The 24,090-nt window shown below is 35.9% G+C and overlaps 1 long non-coding RNA gene across 1 annotated transcript in view; it reads left to right on the forward strand.

Moving 5' to 3' along the window:
* Positions 1 to 18,936, forward strand: part of LOC138689035 (uncharacterized) — a 79,469-nt gene extending 60,533 nt beyond the window's left edge. The window contains exons 2-3 of the long non-coding RNA XR_011327842.1: positions 16,381 to 16,489; positions 18,786 to 18,936. This is a non-coding gene — a long non-coding RNA (uncharacterized lncRNA). The remainder of the gene's footprint in view (positions 1 to 16,380; positions 16,490 to 18,785) is intronic.
* The last annotated feature ends 5,154 nt before the right edge of the window (positions 18,937 to 24,090 follow it).

Genomic DNA, 24,090 nt, shown 5'->3' on the forward strand with positions numbered 1-24,090 from the left:
ATTCCTTAAAAGAATGCCCTAAAAACTCTATCTAATATCCAAGTTCTTTTTTTCAGTTTTTCTAGTCTTTGCTAAACATTAGTTTAAGTGGTAATTTAATTTGAATGTTTTTTGGACTAAGTCATGTATAAGCACAGTGGCATCAATTTTGTGATTTTATTTGAAGTTTTGTTCTGTTTGATTTCCTGTTTAAAATTTCACTTACTGTCCTTTTTTTTGGTAAAGATTTTAGTTTTTACTTTTTGAATTAGATTTGTGTGTCCCATGAGGGCAGAGCATGAAACTGTGGACATGATATATTCAGAATAAAAAGGTAAATGTACCAAATGTAATTTTTAGTAGGCCATTTTTATAATTTGTGAGACATCCTAGTGATTTTCAGGGTCTAGCACATAGTTTGTGAAGGGTTGCAGTTGGCAGCTCTGTGGATTGTGGTTTAGAACATACTAGAAGCCAAAGTCATCTAGATACTGTTTTGAATGATTTATGGACTCTATTACTACCTTAATATCCAAGAGGTATGTATGATAGGGTGGCTTTGGGATGGTCTACGGATGTGAGTTTGCTCAGCTGAGATGCCAGTTGACCTAGACTCACCTGATGTGTGAATACCTGGATACTCCTAAGGGCAGAGCTGGATAGATACAATGGTAGATAGATCATCTTGTTGTGTCTTCTTAATCAGTGAGCAGGCATATATCAAAATCACCAGCTCAACAGGCCTTGCAGATATACCTGGCTGAAACAATTTATTAAGACAGGTCTGTACGTGGTTGTGTAACCAAAGTACAGAATAATCAAAATATGATTTACAATATTAGCTTAGGTATTTAATACCTGTATGTATATATATCATTGTGGTGTGTTGATTCTGGCCAGGAACAAAGCACCTACACAGCTGCTCCCTCACTCCCACCCCCACCCTCATCAGGACTGGGGAAGAGAGTAGGAAGAGCAAAAGCAAGAAAGCTCATGAACCAAGATAAGGACAGTTTAATAAGTGAAGGAATGAGAGGAGAAAAAAGAAGGTGCAAAGGTAATTGCTCACCACCTCCAATGGCAGATGGATGCCCAGCCAATCTCTGAGCAACAGCTACCCTGGAAGACACCCTCCCCTGCAGTCTTTATTGCTGAGCAGGATGTCATATGGTATGGATCATCCCTTTGGTCAGTTCAGGTTAGCTGTCCCAGCTATATCCCCTCCCAAATTATTGCCCACCCCCAGCCTACTTGTTGCAGGGGAGGATGAGCAGAGTGAGAAAAAGAGAAAGCCTTGACATCATCTCAAGCACTGTTCAGCAATAGCCAAAATGTTGGTGTGTTATCACCACTGGTTTACTCACAAATCCAAGGCTATGAAGAAAGTTAACTCCATTCCAGCCAGACCCAGTATAATCATAATATGCTGAAAATATCTTTTGTAATAAACAACTTTGTGTATTACTATCAGCAATTAAATCAGTGACAGGTTGGGGTTTTTTTTGTATGAGGATTTTTTTTGGTTTGATTTGGTTTTGTTTTGTTCTATGAAAGACAAGAAACAATTGATACATTCTACTAGCCAACATTAAGGATTATTCTATTCAGATTGCCAGGTTTGTTGATTCATCATAACAATTCTGTCAGATTACATCAACTAAAATTGCTCTTGAAGACAGGTACAGTAACCAAGTAATGCTGATGAATAAATTATCTACCCTAGAAATAAATAATCAAATATAAAAAGCTTCTTGACATGTTCCTTGACAGTAAAGAAAATATTACGTGTTGATTACACTCCAATTCAGTAGAAGCAGAAAACTGATCTATAAAATATTTAACAAACCAATCTGAGTGAAACATGCCCAGTCTCACTGGTCTATGTGAAAAACTGAATTACTGCCTCTTCAAATTCATCGCAAATACTTTGGTATGCTCTTTTAATCGGAAGGTCATTTTAAAAATGACAGGCAGGAGTTATTTCTATTTGGGCAAATATTTGAACTTACTACCTTGTTGTGTTTATATAAAACTGTGTGCCTTGTCCTTGTGTAAGTACTTTTCTCTCTGACCTTTTCAAGCACATAGCAAATAAATCTTTCCTTGGCTTTAAAGTGGCTGTCATAACAACACCACAGGGTTCTAGGCATGTTGACTAACAATTTCAAAACAGTCTAATCAATTAGGAAACATTTTTCTTTGAAATTAATAGGTGTTGGTATGAAATGACTAATCAGCTTTAAAAGTTTCAGTCCATGAATTTGAATGTCTTTCCCACTTACATATTCTTATAGTTTTATAAATAAGGAAGCTGTATCATTTTTTATTAAGATGGGATTAAAGCAAACCATTGCATTAAGGTAAGAATTCATGTGCTAATATTGTATCCTTTTCAGCAAGATTTATTTTGTTGGTTTTTTTTTTCGTCAACTGATTAGGAATTAGATTCTGTTGCAGTTAATTAAAGCAGACTTCTCATCAGAAGAGTGCCTAGGTGAAAATGCATTCTCAGTATGAAAGCCATTATCTCTAAGGAAAAAGACTACTATGATTATACCCATAGCCACCAGGACTCAGAGTCTCAAACTCAGAATCTCAAATTCAGGCTGCATACTTCCTCCTCTGACCCAAATGAGGTTTATGCTCAGGTTCAGGGATCCCTGTGGTGTGTTGTCCAGAACTGGGACAGAGTCAGGTTTGAACTACCTAGGCAAGCAGTGAGAGAGTGTATAGAGGGAAAAAATACATCATGTTGGCAATTTCCCTAAGGAAATTCTGAATCTTAAAGATAAAATTGGTTTCTTCTGTGTCTTTGTAGAGCACTCATATCAAAGTCATGCTGTAGGACTTTGCCTCCTACCTGTGATCGTAAGAAAGCTAACCCAAAAGGTATGACTTCCCCCTGACATATCTTTGATCAGAAAAGTCTGAGGTAATAACTGAGAATAGGATACTATCTATACTGTGACATGCCTAGTGGGATTTATTGCTTCTGTCTTCATTCGCATGTGTGACTGAACCAGTAATCCTAAAATAGGTATTTCAAGTAGATTATTTTGTCTGAAAAAAAGAAACTCAAGAAAACCAGCACCGTTGAATCATATGAATACTGACTTTCAATAATCTGACTAATTCCAGTTCTGACCTAATTCAGGATGCAAGATGGCTAACCCATGAATGGTGCCACATGTCTACGAGGTGATAAAATAAAATATAACCAACCAACTGTTTTGGCATTTTTTTGGTGCCAGCCTAACATCCCTTGAAAGACCTGCTTGAGGAGGTGCCTAACACTTGTTAGGCACAGCCCAGCCAAAGAAACCCCAGTGAGATCCTGAAAATCTAAAGGGATTTGTTTAACTCCATGTTGAAAGCAGTGGCAAAATATTGTACATGAGAAAGGTATATATTACAAGCAGTTATTTACATCATAATATAAAGGCTATGATGTACCTTTAGTCACCAAACAGAATATGCATAAGGAACTCAAATATCGGTCCCCTCTGGCCAGAACATTAAAAGCTAAAGCTTGCTGTCTTGTGTGAGGGCACTGTGAGGGTTGGTGACGCTCCTGGGCCAGGTGCTGGGGGCCAAGGGGACTCCCCATGGGGTGTCAGGGCAGGGCTTCGTGGCCAGGGCCAGTCTCGCCACCAAAAGCCAAAGACAGTGGGACAGGCTCTGGCTGGGAGTCCCTGCTCTGCCTTTCCCCAGCCAGGGCACAGACCAGGCCAGGGGTCAGCTGGGGACATCGGGCATCTCTATGCGGCTGGAGATGGGCTGAGGCTGGCCAGGATTGGTCCTGTGGCCCTGCTGCGGCATTGCTGGGGCAGGGACTGACAGCCCCGGGGGGATGTAAAGGGTTCCTGGGCCAAGGGCAAGAGACAACTCTGGAGGCTGCCAAGTGTCATTTTCTTTGGTGGTGACTAATACAAATCTCAGTGCCGATCCCACCCACATCATCAATCCAAAACCTGCAGGCATGGTGAATCTTTCACCATAAAACAAGTAGACTAGTGAAAACTAGGGACTAGTTAGGATAAGAAAAGGAAATATATCAGAAGCAGTTTAGCTGTGATTACAACATCTTTGGTTTCTACCAGAAAAGGTGTTAGAGTAGCTCTGGCAAAGCATCTCATGTTCCCAGAAACTGGGAACATGAGAAGCTCACAAATACAGTATCTGAAATTCTTATATAGTCTTCAAGCTTGTAGCTACATCACTGAACATAAAACTAAGGATAAGGTTACATAATTTTGAAGTTCAAGGGAGTTACTCTAAATTGATTATGTTAATGGGGGGTATTTAACTTAGCAGAGACAGATTTAACTTAAATAGCCAAATTACTATGACTACTTCTAATGATCTCCTAAATGGTCAGCAACCTGCCAAAGAATGAAGATTACTTCTATATATAAGAAGTTTTATCATAAATGATGTGATTTACGTTGTTTTAAATGGAGGAAAATGTCCCTAGTAATTTGTAAACCACTTCTTCCTTCCTTGATGGAATTCTGTAATGTTGGGCAGTTACTGAAGATCCCATCTGTGGACAATAGGTCTGATTCTCTAATGTATTGTTCCTTCTGCAGCTAGCTCATTTGCATTTAATTTGCAAAAGCAAAATGTTCCTAATCTGCTTTTACAGATGTGATTACAGGAGTAGAATATCAGAGGTGGTTTTGTCTTTTGGTCATGAAAATAACAGTATGATTCTGATTTACTCTGTAGAAACGTAATATGGACCTGAATTTCTACCAAAATAGTTTTCATACCCCTGAAGTGGAGCTAGTCCTGGAAAAAATGGAACAAATGTGGCTCTCTAAACCACTTTCATTATACTGTGACCTATGTTTACCATGTTGGTTTTTTTTTTTTAAGTGGAAAAAAAAAAAAGTGTTTCTTTTCATTTACTTTGAGTAGTGTTACTCAAATGTATTGACTTCAATGGCTTTATTCCTTATCCTGTTAGGTGTTGTAAGTAAAAATGAGGCTGTTAAGAATACAGTGGAAGCAGGCTGGGTATTATTTAACAATAAATGACTCAAAGTAGGCAACTGTTCCTTCCATAATTCGTAGCACCTGGTAGTGGTCTGACATTAGACCTCATCACATACTCTTTCCACATCATTAACCACAACCAGAAATCACAGTTCCACAATTGAAGCAATGCTCTGAAACAATGTTACAGACTTTAATTTTTAAGGATTTATTATTTTTAAATGCTTTGGCTATATTTAATCCCTTCTGTTTTTGAAAGACTTCAATAAACTTGTCTGTGGATTACTGTGGGGGGGGAAAAACACTAGAACATCACCTCTTGGCTGATCGATAAAATACATACTGCAAATAAAATTTACAATATGCAGATTTGAGATGCGTAATGATAGTGCTCAAACGCAATAACCTTAGGGTAGAAAGCTATGTAGTATGATCAATGAAATTTACAGTCCAGATGACAAACAAGATCTGTGTTCTGTGATAAGGAGGGAACAAAACATCATAGTGTCCAAGTCAACCTAGCAGAAAGAAAAAATCCCTCTCAGATGAAAAGGAGTCTGACATCTTACGTTAGTCATACTCCACATGAACCAGTAGACATTTGGGGAAACATTTTTCTATGTGCTGTAGAAATTTTGTGACCACTTCCCAGCTCCCAAAGCTTACAAACCATTCCTTCCTAAACTTCAGCTTAAGGAAGATTCTTATTTAAAGTGGTGAAGGAATATGGCAATAAAGAGGTTTCCTATAACACACTTTAACATCTATCCATCTGTAAAGTAAAAGATTCTTCAGTGTAAAAAACACAGTGAAGAATTTGTATTAATTTTTGTCATTAATTTTGTTTATAAGCTCTGAGATAAAGGGTTCACAATTTGGTAGAACTGTTAAACAAGCAATTATAATCAAATTTCATTGAAACAGTTTAAATGCATTACAGTATCTTGAAAGTGCTACTGAAACAGTTGGAAGAGTGCTTTCTTCTGGCTAAAAGATGGCAAATCAGTTACATAAATGGACCTCTTACATTTCTATTTCCTAACTCTTCATATTTGCAAAGCAAGTTAAAGTGGGATTCTTCAATACTGTATAAAAAAACCCCTAGCTTTTTTTTTGTGTGTGTGTGTGTGTGTGTAAGGCTAATTGGTAGATTTGTTTTGTTATTTCTGTATTTTTTTATGCCTTCCAATCTAAGTACCTGCCAAAACTGAAATGGTTGTACAGTACTGACCTTAGCCAAATCAAAGGAAAAACTGTTGAAAATCTTGAGGCAATACTACACTTCTGTGAAATGTCCTGTCCTCTCCAAAGGCTGAGGATTTAAACTCACAGCATTTAAACTCCTGTTGACTGGGAAAAAAAATTGATTGATGCAGGTATCAAGATGCTGAGGGAACTAACAGGCTCTGCAGCCTCTTCCCCCAATGCCTATGGATTTGGCTATCTGTGTTCAAAATCAGCTCTGATTTGGCTCAGCCGTGTAACCTGGGATGAAACTGCAGTGAAAACACATAAACTGTGAGAAGGAGCTGTGGGAGCCTCTTCTGGGATCTCTGTCCCCTTTGTGTGGAAGCTGTATTTAACCTCAAGTCCTTGCCCTAGGTCCTTGTGTGAGTTTTGTTGCAGCTGTGCCCCTCCCCGGTATTGCACCTTGCTGTCCCTGACCTGGCATCACTGACTTGGTTTCCTGGTCTGGCATTGTCACTAAGGATGTGGCTGGCAATCACAGGGCTGTTGGCTGACCCTGGTCACTGCCACCAATCCTCTGCTCTTCTTGCATGCATACTCTGTAATGGTGTCCCTTGGTGGGAGAGCTGCTGCCCTGCCTGCCTGCTGTGATTTCCAGTTCCTGGCTCGCCTTTCCATGCAGAGCAGCATAGGCTTGTCGTTTCCTGTCAGCAGAAAGCTCATTTGCTGGATCAGTGGCTTTGTAGAACACTGAATTTAATTTAAAACTGGGTATGAAATTATGTTCTCCTTTTCCTTTTTTTTTTTTGTTCCCGGGACTGACACAGAAATGACCTACATTGCATTCTGAAAGTTCCTATATGTCAAAATAGCTGGCAAATTTTCCCAAATACACCTCCAATCCTGGGAGATCTTTGTTACATCATGTCTTGATATATTCTACCTTTTCTATTGTGTTCATATGGAAGCAAAATCAATAGTGCTTCATATATATCATGCTTGCCTAGCTTAAGGGAATACATATCTGATCTTACAGATATTTCCCTCTGAGACAGCAAATATAGGAGAAGCTTGGGAGCCAGAGTCAGGTTTAAATCAGTGTTTTTATTCTGTAACATATTGTGTTTATTCCCATTCTTATATACAGGTCATCAGAAAATTGACAACAAACCATTTTTTCTCCATCAGAATAAAAGACATTAAGAGCCCTTAGTAAATAGTGTAGACAGGATTTTCTTTAACAAATTATTTAAGACACTTGTAGCAAAGTTTTAGTTGAAACTAAAGAACATAAGAAAAGAATTATGCAGGAGAGTCCTGGCTGCAAACCTATCTGGTGACCACAAGGTCCCTCCCTCACAGGTTCTGTTTTCCATTCCAGCTTTGTGCCCTAATTCATCATGAATCTCTTTTTTCAGTATTTCATCCTGCTGGCAGTTTATGTGTATGTACAACTAAATATTTATTTGGCCAATGTAAGACTGATCCCAGAGTTAAATAACATTTTCCTCATGTAGGGTATGAAAAACTTGGCTAATCCAGTGTGTATTCCTTTATTTATGTAAAGAACATCTCCAAGGGAGAGATTAAAAGAGACTGTCATATTTGCCAAACTGTCATCTATCAGGCTGGGGACTTGAAATTTTGCCTTTCCCCCCACAAAATTACCAAAGATCTCTTAGCCTATTCCTTATTTTTGATGCCTCCTTTTGTTTCTGTCTCATTATTTTTGAAGGTTTTAAAATATCTTTTTTTGGGGGGGGGAGGGTTGGTTGGGTTTTTTCAGTGAAGAACATGATGTTTAAAATAGTTTTATTTTTTATTATAAAATATGTTTATTAGATGTGAGAACCACCTTGTACCTAGCCCTAGGTAGGCAAAATCACCTCACGCAGGTTTGCAAAAGCTGAAGGTGTGTGTCAGGTTAAGAGTTTAGAAAACAAAAATAACATAATGTATAGTAGCAATCAAATTAGCTGAAATAATTAGGAATTACAAAGACCCTTTAGCATAGCATAGATATTCAGTGGCCTAAATGTTCATCCAAAAGTTAAACTTGGCTTTCTTGACTTCAGAATTTTTACAGAAATGTAGGCTGGAAATGAAGCAAATTTAACTTATTTACAGAGAACAGGTAGATGAAGTGAATCTAACCTTTAAGATTGAACCTGAAGAGTGGGAATATTCACCTAGACCTGCCTGATAGTCTTCTTTGATTAAACTTGATGTGGTTCTATGGAATCCAGATCACACACAAACTTCCCAGCATCTTGGCATTTGGAGGCATCACAGCATTTCAGCCAGTGTATTAAACCAACCAGTAATATTTTCAGCTCTGGTTTGTTTGCTTGTTTCATCTGTGCTTCCTCTGACTTCTGTGACTTTTGGGCTGTATCCTCATTCTTCTGTGGTACTATTTTGAGAAAGTTTCAATATCCCGGGGATATGTCTCATGGAGAATTTGCATGAAGTTATCCAAGCAATGGCCATGAATGGTAAGTTTATTAAGATTAGAGATAAAAGCTGACTCAAATAAATGTGCAAGTTTTGATATATACTGTATTTGATTCCTCCCACAGTGAAACAGAAGTCTTTTGGTTTACTTATATGGAAAAGAAAGAATAACGTTGTATAAAATACATGTTCATTTGTCTCTCCTTTTGTTGCCAAAGCAGAGGCCTGTGACACCTATAAATTATAATTGTATAAATCTGGATATAGTTAATATTGATTTACTTACAAAATATATAAATATTAATTTGCTTACAAATATGAACACACCAAAATGGTACGAATGTAGTGTGACCAACAGCAGTATACAAGTACTTTAGCAGTATACAAGTACTTGTTAACAACGTGATGGCATTCCCGTCACAATGTGTACATAAATGTGTGAGCTCCAAAGTAGCAAAGACATATAGTTGCCCCAGAAGACACACAAATGATAAAAGTCTCTGCAAGTAGACAGGGCATCCAGCTGAATACAGAAGAACGGCAGGCAAAACTAAAAACAAAAGAAGCGGTGCTGGTAGCAGATGAGGTCCCATTTTGGGAAGGGCTGAAAACAGGAAAAAAAACCATCAAGCATGAAGAAGCTAGACAGAAAATAAAGAAGGCAAGCCCATGTCAGTTCCAACTTCTCTCGCCAAAGAGCTCTGAAGCTTGCTCACCTCAACTTTAGTGACCAAGTACCTCCAAGGACTGTACCTATCAGCACTAGCTATGCAACATCAGCTCTGTAGTGTAAGTGCATGCAATATATTTTTTTTGTTAATTAAACATTAGTACAAAGTGTTAATGAATTTTAGTTTTAACTTGCCTGATTTTTCAGTCTTCTAAACACTCCTATCACAGTAGTCTCAAACTTAACAACTGATATAAATATCTATACACATACACACACTTGTGTATGACACACACATATATATATATATATATACACGCCATATTTGTCAGTAACTGATCTCTTTTCTAGGTCACTAATGGTCTTCATAAGACTCTTTTCCTAAGCCATCATCCATGTTTAGTCCTCTTATGAGGAAAAAAGTACTCCTGAATTTTTTACTGTGTTAAACTACTAACTTTTAGTTCTTTGAGTGTTTTTATCATTCCACAGAATGCCTCTGTATCCCTCAAAATTTCTTTGAAGGTGGAGACACAGAGCAAGTATCTGGAAAGTGTGATTTCCTTCCAGTTTCAGAATGACTGTAGAAAGAGATTTTTAATTATACTAATTTGCATCCTCCTTCTTCCTGCCCAAGAAGCAATGAATGAACCTGTTCTTCACCTCTTAGTCTGCTTTTAGACATGTAGTTTATCAATTTTTGAAATCACATTCTGAAGAGAGTTTTAGTTCAGTTAAGATATTGATTAGAGATGGAGACTAGATTCTCTGTCAGTTACTTTTACAAAAAGATTTATAATAAACAATTAACTATGATTAAATAAAATCATTTTTTTAGTTGGTGGTTGTTTTAGGGATTTTTTTAATTTTTTTTTTTTTTATGGCATGCTATTAAGAACATTAACAAATTTCGAGTGCTGGAAGGTGTTAATGCTCTGTTGTAATTCTGCCCACAATAGTGTTGTAAGCATAGTTTGAGCAATGTACATTTACAATGTGTTGTTGGATACTATAAGACATGTGACATTAAGTGTAGGATTATTTATTAACTAATGATGATACCTTTATATTGAATTTTTAGAATAGTATTTTACTGACTATGTTTGCTGTCAAAATATGTGTGACGGTTTTGTGGAAAAAGAAACTTTAAACATATGACAGTTGCATTTGACAGTTTATTTTGCTTTGATCACGATTTTTACTTGTTTACAGTGTTTATTGAGATTTATATGTCCTTTGTCAATATACAGGCTGAGTTTATCCAATGCTAAAAATAGTAAAATTCCTAGTCAATAGGCAATATAGTTTCCATATAGAAAAGAATAATGAGGAATTAACTACAAATTATTCCAGCTTTTTGGAAAAAGAGTAGTACATCCAGCAAAGACATTGTCTACACTCCTTACAGTTGGTAGTGTTCTTTTGGTGAGTGTATTGTGTTTAGTGAATTATTTTAAAGTAAATTATGATCTAGTGAATATTGTTGCTACAGAGCTGCAGGGAGCATAGTGAGTTTTGGACGATTTGAGTAACATAATGAAATATTTTTTATTGGTATAATACAATACTTCATGTTTGCTTTTTGTTATTTGCCAGCTGAAAGTAGAAAGAATTCAGTTCTAGCACAGTTAAAAAGCCAGAAGAGTTTTGGATGGGTGTGATGGCAAAGATTTCCTTGCCTTAAGATACTGATTAGGTCACCATTTTGACTGGTACAGTCAGGCTACTAATGTTTATGCCTAATTCATGCAGCCCTGAGAACAGGCAGATTTTTCCATTAATAGTAAAAAATTCAAATAAGGGTTGGTTTATAAACAGCACAAATTCCTCATAGAAAACTCTGTCTTTGCACTGGTATTTTCAAGAAAGCCAATAATATTATCTTCTTTAATTAATTTTATCATTATACTTTAGAAGACCTAAATACACCAGAATAATACTTAAAGATTATTTATGAAGCATCTGTACCATATAAATATTAGACAGTTTATTTAGCCTGCTCCATGAGAGTCATCCTTAATTGCTTACCCATAAGGAGATAATGTATTAGAAACATTATTGTTTTCTATTCCATTTCCATTCTGCATGGCATGGAGAAAAGTTAACTTACCATAAGTGGAGGGGGTTTTTTATTTTTTAATTCATCAGTGCTCACCATGGTTGCTATGCTGGAAGTTCAGAGTTGTGTAATAATTTAGATGGGAATGGAAAATTTTTAACTAAATAAACACATAAAAAGGAATAAATAAATACTCTGTGTCTGGCAATAGGGAAAGACAAATTGTACAACCCAGAGATAAAATTATAAGACCTCTACTGATTGCCATTTTAGATGTTTTCACCACCACTTGTTGAATGAAATGTTTCACTAATAATTTTCTGAAATGTTAACTGGGAAATCTGTAATATGTGTAAAGAACTTAATATTGGGTTTTTTTCTTGCACTAAATGCATAAATATTGGTTATTTATTTATTGAGAGCAAAGATTTGCACCCCATAATAGATGAGTTAACTACAAAATAAATTATTTTACTAGAACATACACCATGTTCTTGTTAGGTAAAACAGAACACCAGATTTATTACATTAGTAAATACAACAAGTAAAAGGCACTGTTTTGGAAATTTTTAAAGAAAGGTGCTTTCTTTCTCTCCATCCTTTTTTTTTAAAGTTGTTATTATTTTTTTTTATTTTTAATTTTAGGTATCTGACGTTACTAAATTAACTTTTAAAGGAAAGTGAAGTCTGAAAAATAGGACTCATAACTCATTTTGTCAAGCTGATAAAAAATGTCCTTATAAATGGGAAGAAACAGCAATAAATTATTACTTTTTTGATTGATGGATTGCATTATGTTGTTCAGATACAGTAGGGGTCTAAAAATAAATCTAACTGTAATAACTGTTCTGTTGGATAATTTGATTATAAATGTCATAATTAGAAATATATATAGGGCTTACACTACCAGAAGTGTGATTAACACTTAACATACCAAGAAAATATATGTTATCTATGTACAGTTTAAGACTTTCTGAAATGTAGAATGTGATTAACTAAACTTCTTGGCATTTTAAGATTCTTGTTTATACTGAAATTTTTTACTGCACTCAAGGTGAACTGTTAAGATGCAATCACCTGATTTCACAGGCTCTTTTGCATATAACTATATTCAAAATGACAATGTTAAAAAGCAGTTAAAATCTTTATTGAAACATTATTTTATATATTGCTTCTCAGCGGCTCAGTAAGTGCCAGTATTTTTTTTTTATTGTTCCCAAATTCAAAATTCAACAGTTTTAGAGAAACTTAAAAAAATACTTGAAATTATGACTCTTATTTTAATTAACAAGCTCACTAAAATTCTTGGTGTTGCAAACTTTTGATACAAAGATGGAGATCTATCCAGTTTCACATCTGCCAATTGTGACATGATAGCCATGATTATTTTGTGTACCATCAAGTCAGCTGGGAGTAGTCTTTAGCATAAAACTTAAGCATAAGATTCTAACTCCATGTACTAACCAGCATTATTTGACATAGATGTAACACAGATAACTATGTACTTTGATGGCACTACTTAATGATAAGATCATTCCTTTCACATTAAGTTAAGCTGAATCTGAAAACAGACCTGGTAATTTTTTTTACCATTTTAAAATGCATCTTTTAAAAAAAATGACACTGACTAAAAGCCTTGTTATAATAATGGTTAATCAAAATTTTCTGTCTGATAAATCTAATTACTTCCTTATTAAATTAACTAATATCTTAAAAGAAAGCTAAGCAAATAATTTCTATCAAATAACTTATCAAAACTTTTATTTCTTGTTCACAAAACCTGTTTGTCCATTTATTTGTCTCTGGCTTCCTACTGTGTTTATTGACTGTAACAATTTTGCAGTTGTCCAAGAAAAAAGAATTGTTTTGAGTTTTGGTTCATCACAAAAATTACATGATATGATTTCTGTTCCTCAGAAAGATAACCTATCTGAGACACTTGTAAAACAGACAGAATTAGAATATTTTAGAAGGCAGGAAAATGTGGAATGAGTCAATGTCTTGTAAACAAAAAGAAACATTAAAGAAGGTTATTTAAAAAATTCCTTATTTTTGGTTACACTGGTCTCTTTTTTTTAGAAAATATTGATCATCTGAAGAGTCTAGCTTGTGGTACACTGATAAAATAGTGTTCTGTCTCAATATGTTTCCTCTGTTTATGCATGATCTTGATTACTAATACTGAGTTATGGATTGTTTATGCAGTCTTATGACACTTAAGTTCCATCTCTCCTAAACATAAAGAACATAGACTCTTATCCTGAAAAGCATTTTGATGAATTTGAAAATTTAGGCCTTTCTTTCCAGTGGCCTTGACAGAACTTTACAAAATATGATGGCACTACAATGATGCCTGTTCTCAGACTAATGCCCCACCTCTCTACCAGAGGCATCAGGGTTTTAAGCTAAACACAGGTGAGAACTTCAGTGGCTGCTGTACAGACACATGCCCTTTTCTGTCCACATTTCTGACTGACAAATGAGAAACAACCTGTACAATGCCTGATACAAAGAGAAGTATTTAGTTTGAAGAAGACAAAAGGTATTATCACAATGATATTGTTGTCACTTTGTATTGTACTTTCTCTGTTTTCTTAATGCAGTTTGTATGTAGATGGATGGACTTTTTGAGCTTCCATAAAGAAGAGAAATATTTGAAAGAGAGGAGTGTAGATCTACAATGAGGTAGATGAGATCAAGACAAATACCAGAAGGGACAGAATAGAGCAATGGGAAAGGGGAAGATTTGATGGGAAGTTATGTGAAAGTGCAAAACTGGGAAAGGCTGCAAGGCGGTGTGCAGAGAAGGCAATAGGAAAAAAGAGTATGAATGAATTTAAAGATGATGGATGAGAGAAAAATATTTTGGAGTGAGAGGGCTTGGTTAAAAACAAAATAAAAACAACCTGATGAGAAATCTACTTTTTTTGCTGGTGTAAGTGAAGCTGGAGACACAGATCACGTACTAGCTTATGCTACAAGGGAGTAGCATAACTCACTAGAGTTTCTGCCTTGCCGCTCTTTATAATGCATCTGTCCTTGCCCTCTGCTCTGCTGGAGAGGCAGGCAAAGAAACCCCACTGTGAGCTGTACATTCACACTGTGTGGACTCAAACTGCTATTTGCTCTGAAGAAATTCAGTGATAACAACTTAGTTATTGAGTGGTCCCCAGGAACTGCTTGTTGGCTTCCTAACTCTACTGCTGTAGGTCTCTGGCAAGAGAATCTGAGAAGACTGATATTTTCCTCTTCCATGAAGATGTGTGTACATGGTGTTTAAAATTTGCTGTCTGTGTGAGTACTAGAGCACGGAAGCTAAGGATTTGACTTCTGTGAGCATCCGTGTGAGTAAAACTCAGTCACTCAAATGTTCAAGAGCAAATATGAAAGGAGTGGGTGATGGCTGAAGGAAATATATTTCTAAACTCCCACGTTTGAGATTTGGGTTTGTTTTGGTTTTCTTTTTGGTTTTGGGTTTTTTTTTCCCTCTTTCTTTATTCACTAATCTCTTGTCATTTCCTAGGAAAGGTTCTCTTTTTTCTCTCTAAAGTTTGTCATTTCATTAATACAGCAGGAAGCTAAGGCATGGTTACACAGCATGTGTTAGTTCTTTTCTAGTGCAACAAGAAATAAATTTAATAGAATTGCTAACAGCATTTATACAGCTTTCTTTCTCCCTTTCACACTCCTCCCCTCACCCCCTGCTTTTTTTTTTTGTTTTTGGTTTTTTTTTGTTACAGTAATTGCTGTCTGAGTCTCAAAGGCTAAAAATCGTTTTTCATCTCATGCATGAAGAATTTTAGTCTGATTGATGACAGCTATGGAACCTTTCCTTAGTCACTAAGCTGCACTAATTTGCAAGCTAAAACAATATTAGCAAATTGTTAATGATCCATGAAACTGCTGCAGCAGCCTTAAATGTTATGCTCAGAACTTTCTTACAACTAAAGCAGCTTACCTACATTCCCACAATGGACACAAAATGAGATGGCATTTACAAAACAACAACAACAACAACAAATAATTGTAGAAGTGACAGGCTTGGCTAATGCAGTACATTAGTGTGAATAATTTGTATTGAGGGCATGTGAACAATTAACATTAAAACCCAGACCTAGTTGTAGCAGTTTGGATTTAATTTTCATGTTGAGCTAAAGCTGGCGCACACATTTCCTGTCTGCACTTAATGGCTGCAATTTTCCTCTATTTCCATCACTGTGTAGCTGGCTTTTAAAATGAACTGGATTCCTTAAAAAGGAAAATAGAGTCAATTTTGGAAATAACCTGTGAGTATCACTTCACATATTGAAAGAAAATGTTTTCTTTTTTTTTTTTTTTTCCCCTTAGTGGAGCCCAAAATACTGTTTGATGATTTATTTTTGAAGTGTTTTGAGAAATTCTGTTGACTAAGAAATATTCAAGCTGTTTCATGCTATCAGAGCATGTGGAGGGCTAGTTCCCAGTCAACATATCAGAGTATGAAGAAGCATACTTTATTTTCAGCTACGTATTTACCAGCAACAAAAGGAGACTGATAAAGCAATATGGCCTTGCTTAGCACATCTGTGGCTCACTGTAGATAGCAGGAAGAGCTTAAACAAAAGCATTGCTCTTTCCCTGGCCACATACAAGCAAGTTATTAAGTGTGTGTAAAGCAAGATAGAAAGCAAGTTGTTAATATGTTTTGTAGGTAAAAAATGTAAGCATTACCTCAAAAATCCAAGTAGTGCAACGTCAAGCCATTCTGAAACACAGAAACAATGTATGTAATAAAAAAAATTATTATAAAGAAAAACCAGAGATAACTCTAGATACCTCCAAATAGTTAAGGATTAAAGTTCAGTACGGAGACTCTCATAATTGTAACTTTACAATCTGTTAACCAAAATTGATTTCTGTTATTTAATCTTATTCTTTCTACATTAGTGGAATAAGGATTTAATACTTCTCAAACATGCATTATTTTGTGTCAACTATGCTGTATTTCATTGTATGTAGTAAAGATGTTCTTATTAATTATGTTCTCTTTCAGGAAATTAAAAAGGCCCTCCTGAAGAACTGATGTTTCCTGAACAAATATATACAGAGATTGTACCACTCCAGAAGGCACAGAAATCCAAGCTGAAACAAGAGGAAGCTGAGTGAGTAGAGGACAGTAAGAGCTGATGAAATGTTACGTGTTCATCTAGATCATGTTTTGTACTACAACTGCTTTGACTGTTGAAACAAATATTTCCAAATAACACACAGCTTTTTTTGGTCATCTTCAGTTGTAGAGTTTCAAGGTCATAGTGAAAGGTGGTTTTAGACTCCTGAATACAATACATTAGACTTATTCCTCTTGTGTGATTGTCAGGATCTGTAGCAAAACATTTTTGTGTAGTGTCAGCATCAAAAATGATATTGACAGTATCTATGAATTCTCTATGAATAGTTTTTTTTCTTAGTTTTTGTCTAAATCAGCTTATAACCCATCAGTATAGTTTGAAGTAGTGTTCTCATTTATTTTCATGGAAGACAATCGTATGTTTTATTGCATTTTTTTCCCCTTCGTGATCTTCTTCTACACCAGTTTCTTTCCATCTGAAGTAATGCTGAGTGTAAGATAACATATATATCACCAATATTGTTTGTTTGCTGAAAATAAGAGCTCAGTTTACACATCATAAATTTAACCCGCTATGACTGCATTTGCTATTTTTCATTAGAGCAGGAGAAATAACCATGCTTTTCAGTTTAATTATTTTGATAGTGAAAGACGGATTTTACTTTTGGAACCCACTTTAGGTTTATGTTTATATATGTTTATGTATGTGTATGTTTACTAAAATCCACTCTTTAAAGGTTCAATTACAAAGAAGGGAGTATTAGAATGCTTTGTCTTTCACTGGGTGTGAATAAAAATACTCTTAATCGTTATATGTTTATAAAGAATAATCAATCAGTTGGTTCCTATTTCATCCAAGTCTCTGTCTCTGTCAATGGACTATTTGATTACAAAATGTACTGGAAAATTTTGAAGATATGAACTAAAAGATTAAAGAAATAATACTCAAGTTTTTGTAGGAAGAGAAGGAGGAAAAAGGTCAAACTGCGTCTCAAAATGTTTCTAAGCAAGCCAGCTATGAGAGGAATGTTACCACACTGAAGTCAATGAGAATTTTATCAAGGTTAACAAGACTGACGTTTCAGCTATTAGTATTCATGTCTTTGCTGTAAAACTGCTATATACTAGTAGAAAAAGCAGAGAAATGATGAAGCAACATTCAATCTGTGAAAGGAGATGCATAAAAGATGTTGTTAGAAGATATGATGCTGAATCATCAGGGCTGTCAGTGTCGCCTTTTTGTCTTAAGGAAAGGGTGAATTACAAAAGTCTGTTAGGATTAAAGAATAGATTGTTTTATTGGAAAAAAAAAAAGTAGTAAAGGGAGGTTAGTAATTTTGAAACATTTCCTCCTATACATCATTTGACGTCACGTGAACTCTCTGGGTATTTCTATGCAAAATTACCTGTCAAGGTCTCTCTGACATGGCCCTTGAAAAGTAGCAGTGAATAAGCACTGAAACAGCTACACAAAGAGCACTAAACTGTAGAACATTTTATGAGCATGGACAGATGTCATAAAGGGACATTTCAGCAGGGTTTTTGGGTTTTGGTGGGTTTTTTTTAAACATACTATAACTGATTTCATATAATACCATCACCACCACATTCTGATTTACAAGTTACAAGATGCCTTGAGGCCCCAGTGGCTTATCACAAAATGTGTTCTGACTTTTTTTTTTCCCCCAAATGAAAATTCTGTTATGTTAACAGAAAAGGATAACAAAATCGTAACAGTAGAATTAGTCAAAAATTCCAAGACCAATATAACTGTGATGATAAGAACATAATATGCCAGTATTACCGGGAGAATGATAAGAAACATAGGGCCTACTGTATTTTTAGAATACACTTTGATCTCTGTATGACATTTACTCAGGGAATACTTTTCATAAGTAAACTGAAGATTTTATTCTCAAATTTTACAACATACAAAAATACTGTAAAACCAGAAATACAGTGCTGCTCATAATTATCATTCAGTGAGTTTAACAGTGCATTTGGCAGTAAATAAAATTTGGAACCTAATCTCCAGGTCCTTTTTAATGACCAGTTTCCTTATGGTTGAATAAATTCTTCTCGTTCTCTCAGCATTTGATAAGTTTCAACAGAAGCTCCTCCAAAAGGCAGCATTCCCCTAAAAATCTTGAACTTGCTATTATATAAGGTGATGGCTTGATTCTTCTGTTTTTCTAGCTGCATATTTTTTTCCTAAGCAAAATATAATATAACCTCTATGCCTATCTTTAAAACCTTATAATAATTGTAATACTTGACAGAGCCTAGCACCTTTTATAAAACTTTGAGAAAATACTCCTTTTATTTTCAAGGTCTTAAGGTTTCATCAAATGTCTCTCCTAACTCCCAGACTGGTTTGAACTTCTGAACAAAGGCCAGGAGAACATTTATAAAGACTCACCCATCAATTGCTAAAAAACTTGCAATTTAAAAGAAACTGGGGAAAAAAGTAGGGAAAGGTCTTTTTTGATCCGGTATGTATGACAGTTTCTGTATAACTCCACTAGGGCTGTAATTCCCTGATTTGACAATGCACTATTTGTGATAGTAGTCTTTCATTGTGACTGATATGCTGCTTACCAAAGTGCTGAAACACCATCAGTCACTTTGTAGAGTTTCTGAAGACGAAACAAATTCTAAAACTTTCTTTAAACCATAACTCGATGAAACCATGAAGTTGGTGAGTTTGTTTTATAGAGGCTTCTGAAAGCATTTTTTAATTATAATTCTATACATGTGGGAATCAAATCTTCTTGAGTTTTACTTTGTATTTTGGATTTAGGAACAATAAGTAAGGTAAAGCAGAACTAAGTGAAAAACTTGATTTGCTGGAAAACTATTAAAAAATGCAAGTGTTTCCTAATCATGTTTAGCCAAAACCCAGTCACTTCAAGATTACTTTTTAGTGTGGTGTTCGAATTATCCATGGAGCTATCCCTTTCATGAGGCTCAAACATTCCTGAGATTAATTCAGAAACAAGGTGCTGTCATTTAACACCAGATCACACTGAGGTAAACTGCTCTGGTTAAACTACTACTCTTTGTTCAACTCAGTCCTGTGACACTTCTTAAAAATGTCACTGAGACTTATGCTGGCATGGCATAAATCTCTCTCTAGACATGTCTAGATGTATTGGGTTTATGTGGCAAGGTTTTGGTAGCAAGGATGCTGCCTGGGTGGCCTCTGTGAAAAGAGGCCAGGGCTGCCCTGTTCTGGACACAGATGGTTCCAGCCAGTTCATATGGACCCACTGAAGGGCACAGCTGAGCCCATCAGCTGAGCTGGTGGTGCCTCTGTGAAAATATATTTAAGAAAGGGTAAAGAAATGCTGTGCAGCAACGGTGAGATAGGGGAGTGAGAAAAATGTGAGAGAAACAACGCTGCAGACTCCAAGGTCAGTGAGGAAGGAGGGAGGGAGCTGCTCCAGGTGTGGAGCTAAGGTTCCTCTGCAGCCCGTGGAGAAGACCACAGTGAAGCAGGTTGTGCCCCTGCAGCCCATGGAAGACTACGGTGGAGCAGATATCCACCTGCAGCCTGTGAAGGACCCCACACCGGAGCAGATGGAGATGCCCTGAAGGAAGCTGCAGCCCACGGAGCGCCCACACTGGAGCAGGTTCCTGGCAGGAACTGCGGCCTGTGGGGGACCCACGCTGGAGCAGTCTGTTCCTGAAGGACTGCACCCCATGGAGAGGACCCATGCTGGAGCAGTTCTTGAAGAACTGCAGCCCGTTGGAAGGACCGATGTTGGAGAAGTTTGTGAAGGGCTGTATCTCATGGGAGGGAACCCATGCCAGAGCAGGGGAAGAGTGTGAAGAGGAAGGAGTGACAGAGGGGAAGTGTTATGAACTGGCTGCAGCCCCCATTCCTCATACCCCTGCGCTACTTGGGGTGGGAAGAGGTAGGAGAGTTGTGAGTGTAGTTGAACCTGGGAAGAAGGGGGAGGTGGTAACCGGTAAGTAATCACCCTGGTTTTATCTCAACCCATAAGCTCTTTTCACCCTTTTTTTCTCCACCATTCTGTTGAGGTGGGGAGTGAGAAAGGAGCTTGGTGGTCATCTGGCAGCCAGTCAAGGATAAGTCACCACACTAGATCTTTCAAAGATGTTATCTATGAGTAAAAGCAGAGCTTAGACAGTTATCTTAAATTAGACAATTAGCTTTTAGTTACCTGCAGTTACATGGCATGAATCTGGCTGTTATGAGTTGATCATTGTTGTTAGATTGGAATTTTAAGTACATTTACTTGACTCTAAGACGATGCTTTGGTGTTTCTGCTAGCCTCATTAATGACATTCTAACTCACTGCTAGCTTGAACTTCTCACGCAGACTGAATGAAAGACTTGCTAGTGATAAACATATCAGTGCTTAACAAATTCTTCCATCTACAGTAATGAGCAATATCTAAAGGAGAAAAAAGGAGTTCAATAGCTGTTGATTCTCATCAAGTGTGCTTGCTAGTGCAAGATTATTGGGTCAAGGAACAAACAGCATCTTTTTTATTTCCAATCTCATGTTATCACTGAAAAGAAAAAGTTCAATTCTATGGTTGTAAGTGTTTGTGTTTAGCTGGTATGCCTGACAAAATAAGTTTTCTACTGTCTAAACCTCTGAACAGATCAACACTAGCATTGTCTCAGAAAAAGATACAAGAACGACTATATCAGGTCAAGACAGGCTGGCTCAGGCTCTTGAGTTCCTAAGCTTCTGAGAAATCTGATATGGGTTTTAAGACAAAATCCCAAATAGATAACATTTAAGGTCATAGTTTTTTTGGGAAAAATTAGGAAAGCTGGAGTACAAATACATTCCAAATCTCAAGCACTTATGGCTGCCAGAAGCTGTAATTCTTTTTCTTACACTTTCTTCCAGGAAAACAAGTTTATGTGAATGAACACAAAAAGATGCATCACCTCATTGAAAATTTCAAGACATTAAGAACTCAAACAAAATACAATAATAATACTTGTCATTTTGATCAGCAGCAGACTATGTACTTACATATATATACTTACATATATATAACTGTGTCATTATTGCAAAAGAAAACTCATGTAACTCTTCCTCAGTCTATAAAATAAGAATCAAATTCTCAGCCTGTGAGATTTAAAAGTATGAAGAAGTATAAACTCTTCCTCAGTCTATCAAATAATATTCAGATACTCAGCCTGTGAGATTTAGAAGTATAAAAATTGTGGAAAGTAGAAATTCTTATTGACATCTCTTCAAGATATTTTATTAATGATTAAGAATATTTAAATCTTCCACATATATTCCTTCTCAATGAAAAATTAAGGTCTTAAAAAAATTATTAAAAGATATTAAATGTGTGTAAACTGAAAGTTTGTACAGATTTTAAAAGTAACCATTTCTAGTCTCTTAGAAATTTTGCATACCAATAGTTATTACCTATTTGTTTAGAAAGTTTGCTTCATCTTTTTTTTTTTAAGTGCACCTCTTTTTTCCATTTCTCCCCTCTCTGCACTGAACTAAGAATAGCTTAGTAAAAAAAAAAAAAAAAAAAAAAGTAAATGAAACCCAGTAATAGTTTCAAAATGACACAGTGATTAAAACATCTGCTAATGGCAACTTTTTCCTCTTCAGAAAGAAAATGACCATACTAGAACTCTTACATTATTTTAAAATATATAACTGGTTGGCCACTTAATAATTTAGTTGCCTGTTTGTGTAAAAAAATGTAAAAAAAAATCTGCAGAAAAGGTCACGCTAGGACAATGTCTGCTCTGTACTGCAATATGATGATCTTTATGTTATATTCTCTCCTCTGAACTCTCTTCTTTTTTGACGACAGAACTTCAGAATTTTCTCTCTTTGAAAATGGTGTCTGCTTCTTCATGTTATTCCAGAGGTATATGATACTGTAGAGTAACAATATGCAGAAAAGATGGTTGACCCAAGTCACTGCTAAATCCCATCTTTCCCTGTGGCTTTACTGAGAGGCAAAGCCAAGTGACATAACTGTTTCCAATTGTATTCCCATTTTTAAGTCAAAGTCACCTTAACCTACACACATTTATCAAGGAAACAGTGAACATTTTTTGCATGTGAGACCTTCTCTACAGTACCATGGTCAAGAAAGGAGACAATTTCATCTATTGGCTCTTTCCCCCAGACTTTTGTCCCCGTTCTGTTAACAAAGAGGAAGTAAACCTTTAATTTCATACAAGTTTAGTGTTTATTCATGATAAGAAGACATTTCTAATATCAAATTATCAGGATAAGAAGTTAAAAGACATTGGAGCCATTTTTAATGGTGTTATTGTTGCAGTTTACATTTGTGCCCATTAAAATTCATCAATATGATTTCATAGTGGTGTTAGTAGTAGTAGTAGTAGTAGTAGTGGTGGTGGTTTTTTAAATAAATTCTTCTATGGGGTTATATTTTAATGCTTTGAAGAAATGCCAAGAAAGAGACATCTGGTATCCATTACATATAACCTTTGATCATAGTAAACATTAAACATTAGTGATGAGTTGTATTTTCCTTTTGCGTGAGTTATCATTCTAGCTTCTGCATTGATTTTGCTCTGTAGCTATAAGAGGGTAACAAGGCCTCTGAAGTGACAGAGTTGTTGGTTTTTTTCCTTCTACCTTTATTCGACCAAGATTACAATGGGTTACACAGGTTAAGTAAATGAATAGACGTATCACACAAAAGAAGAAGATGCCAAATATTGTTGAATAATAATATGATATAATATATATACATAATAATAATAATATGAAGTGTCTCATATAAACTAACAAGAGTCATACAAAAATATATAATTTCATGACTTAAATACATAATATGGTGACTTTGTAAGAAGTTAACTGTGTAAAGCAGCTGGTAGACTAAAACAGCAACACTGGAGCTGATACACTCTCCAAATTGAGTATGTATTCATTTGTTACTTTAATGGAGATACTGTTCAGACTGAATCAGACAGAAAGTAAGAAATATTTCTGTTGTGTGAGCAGACTTCCTGGTTTAAACACATGGATGACAGGAGACAACTTGTGAAGTGGATGTGACTAAATTGAGAAATTGATTTTTTTCTGACTGTAAATAACTGCTAGAGTCAGTCCGGGATACAATGAATGGATAGGCTAGGAAAGCGAGATACAGAGAGACAAAGGGATGAAGCAGGGGACTGTATAAAGTAAAATTTAGATATTTTAATTACAAAGAGTAAAGATGCACTCAATGGAAATAATTCCTTAATACCGATGTGGTAATGCACTTGATTTTTGCATCCTTCAGTGGCCAAGGCTTTCCATTCTAAAGCCTATTTTGTAGGTATTGTCCATTTCCCTCAGCAAAGTCAGTCATAACTCTTCAGTGTTCCAAATAAGCGTCAAGATTCAAACACCCTTTTGCTTTCTAAATGTCATACATTTAGTTTTTTCATCATCTAGGATAACTAACTCTGAAGCAATTCAAATAGAGACAAGAAGAGACACCTCAAAGAGGGCAACCCTTCTCACTCTATGAAAGCTGTCTACAGGTAGTATGATGAATCAAACACTGGAGATGTTGCCTTTGCAGCACTGACTTCTTAAAGACTAGATTAATCTAGACATCTCAATTTTAGACTGTGAATGTGTATCAAACAGA

This window comes from Haliaeetus albicilla, chromosome 14 (assembly GCF_947461875.1).
Source record: "Haliaeetus albicilla chromosome 14, bHalAlb1.1, whole genome shotgun sequence".
In the NCBI taxonomy this organism is placed as follows: domain Eukaryota; kingdom Metazoa; phylum Chordata; class Aves; order Accipitriformes; family Accipitridae; genus Haliaeetus; species Haliaeetus albicilla.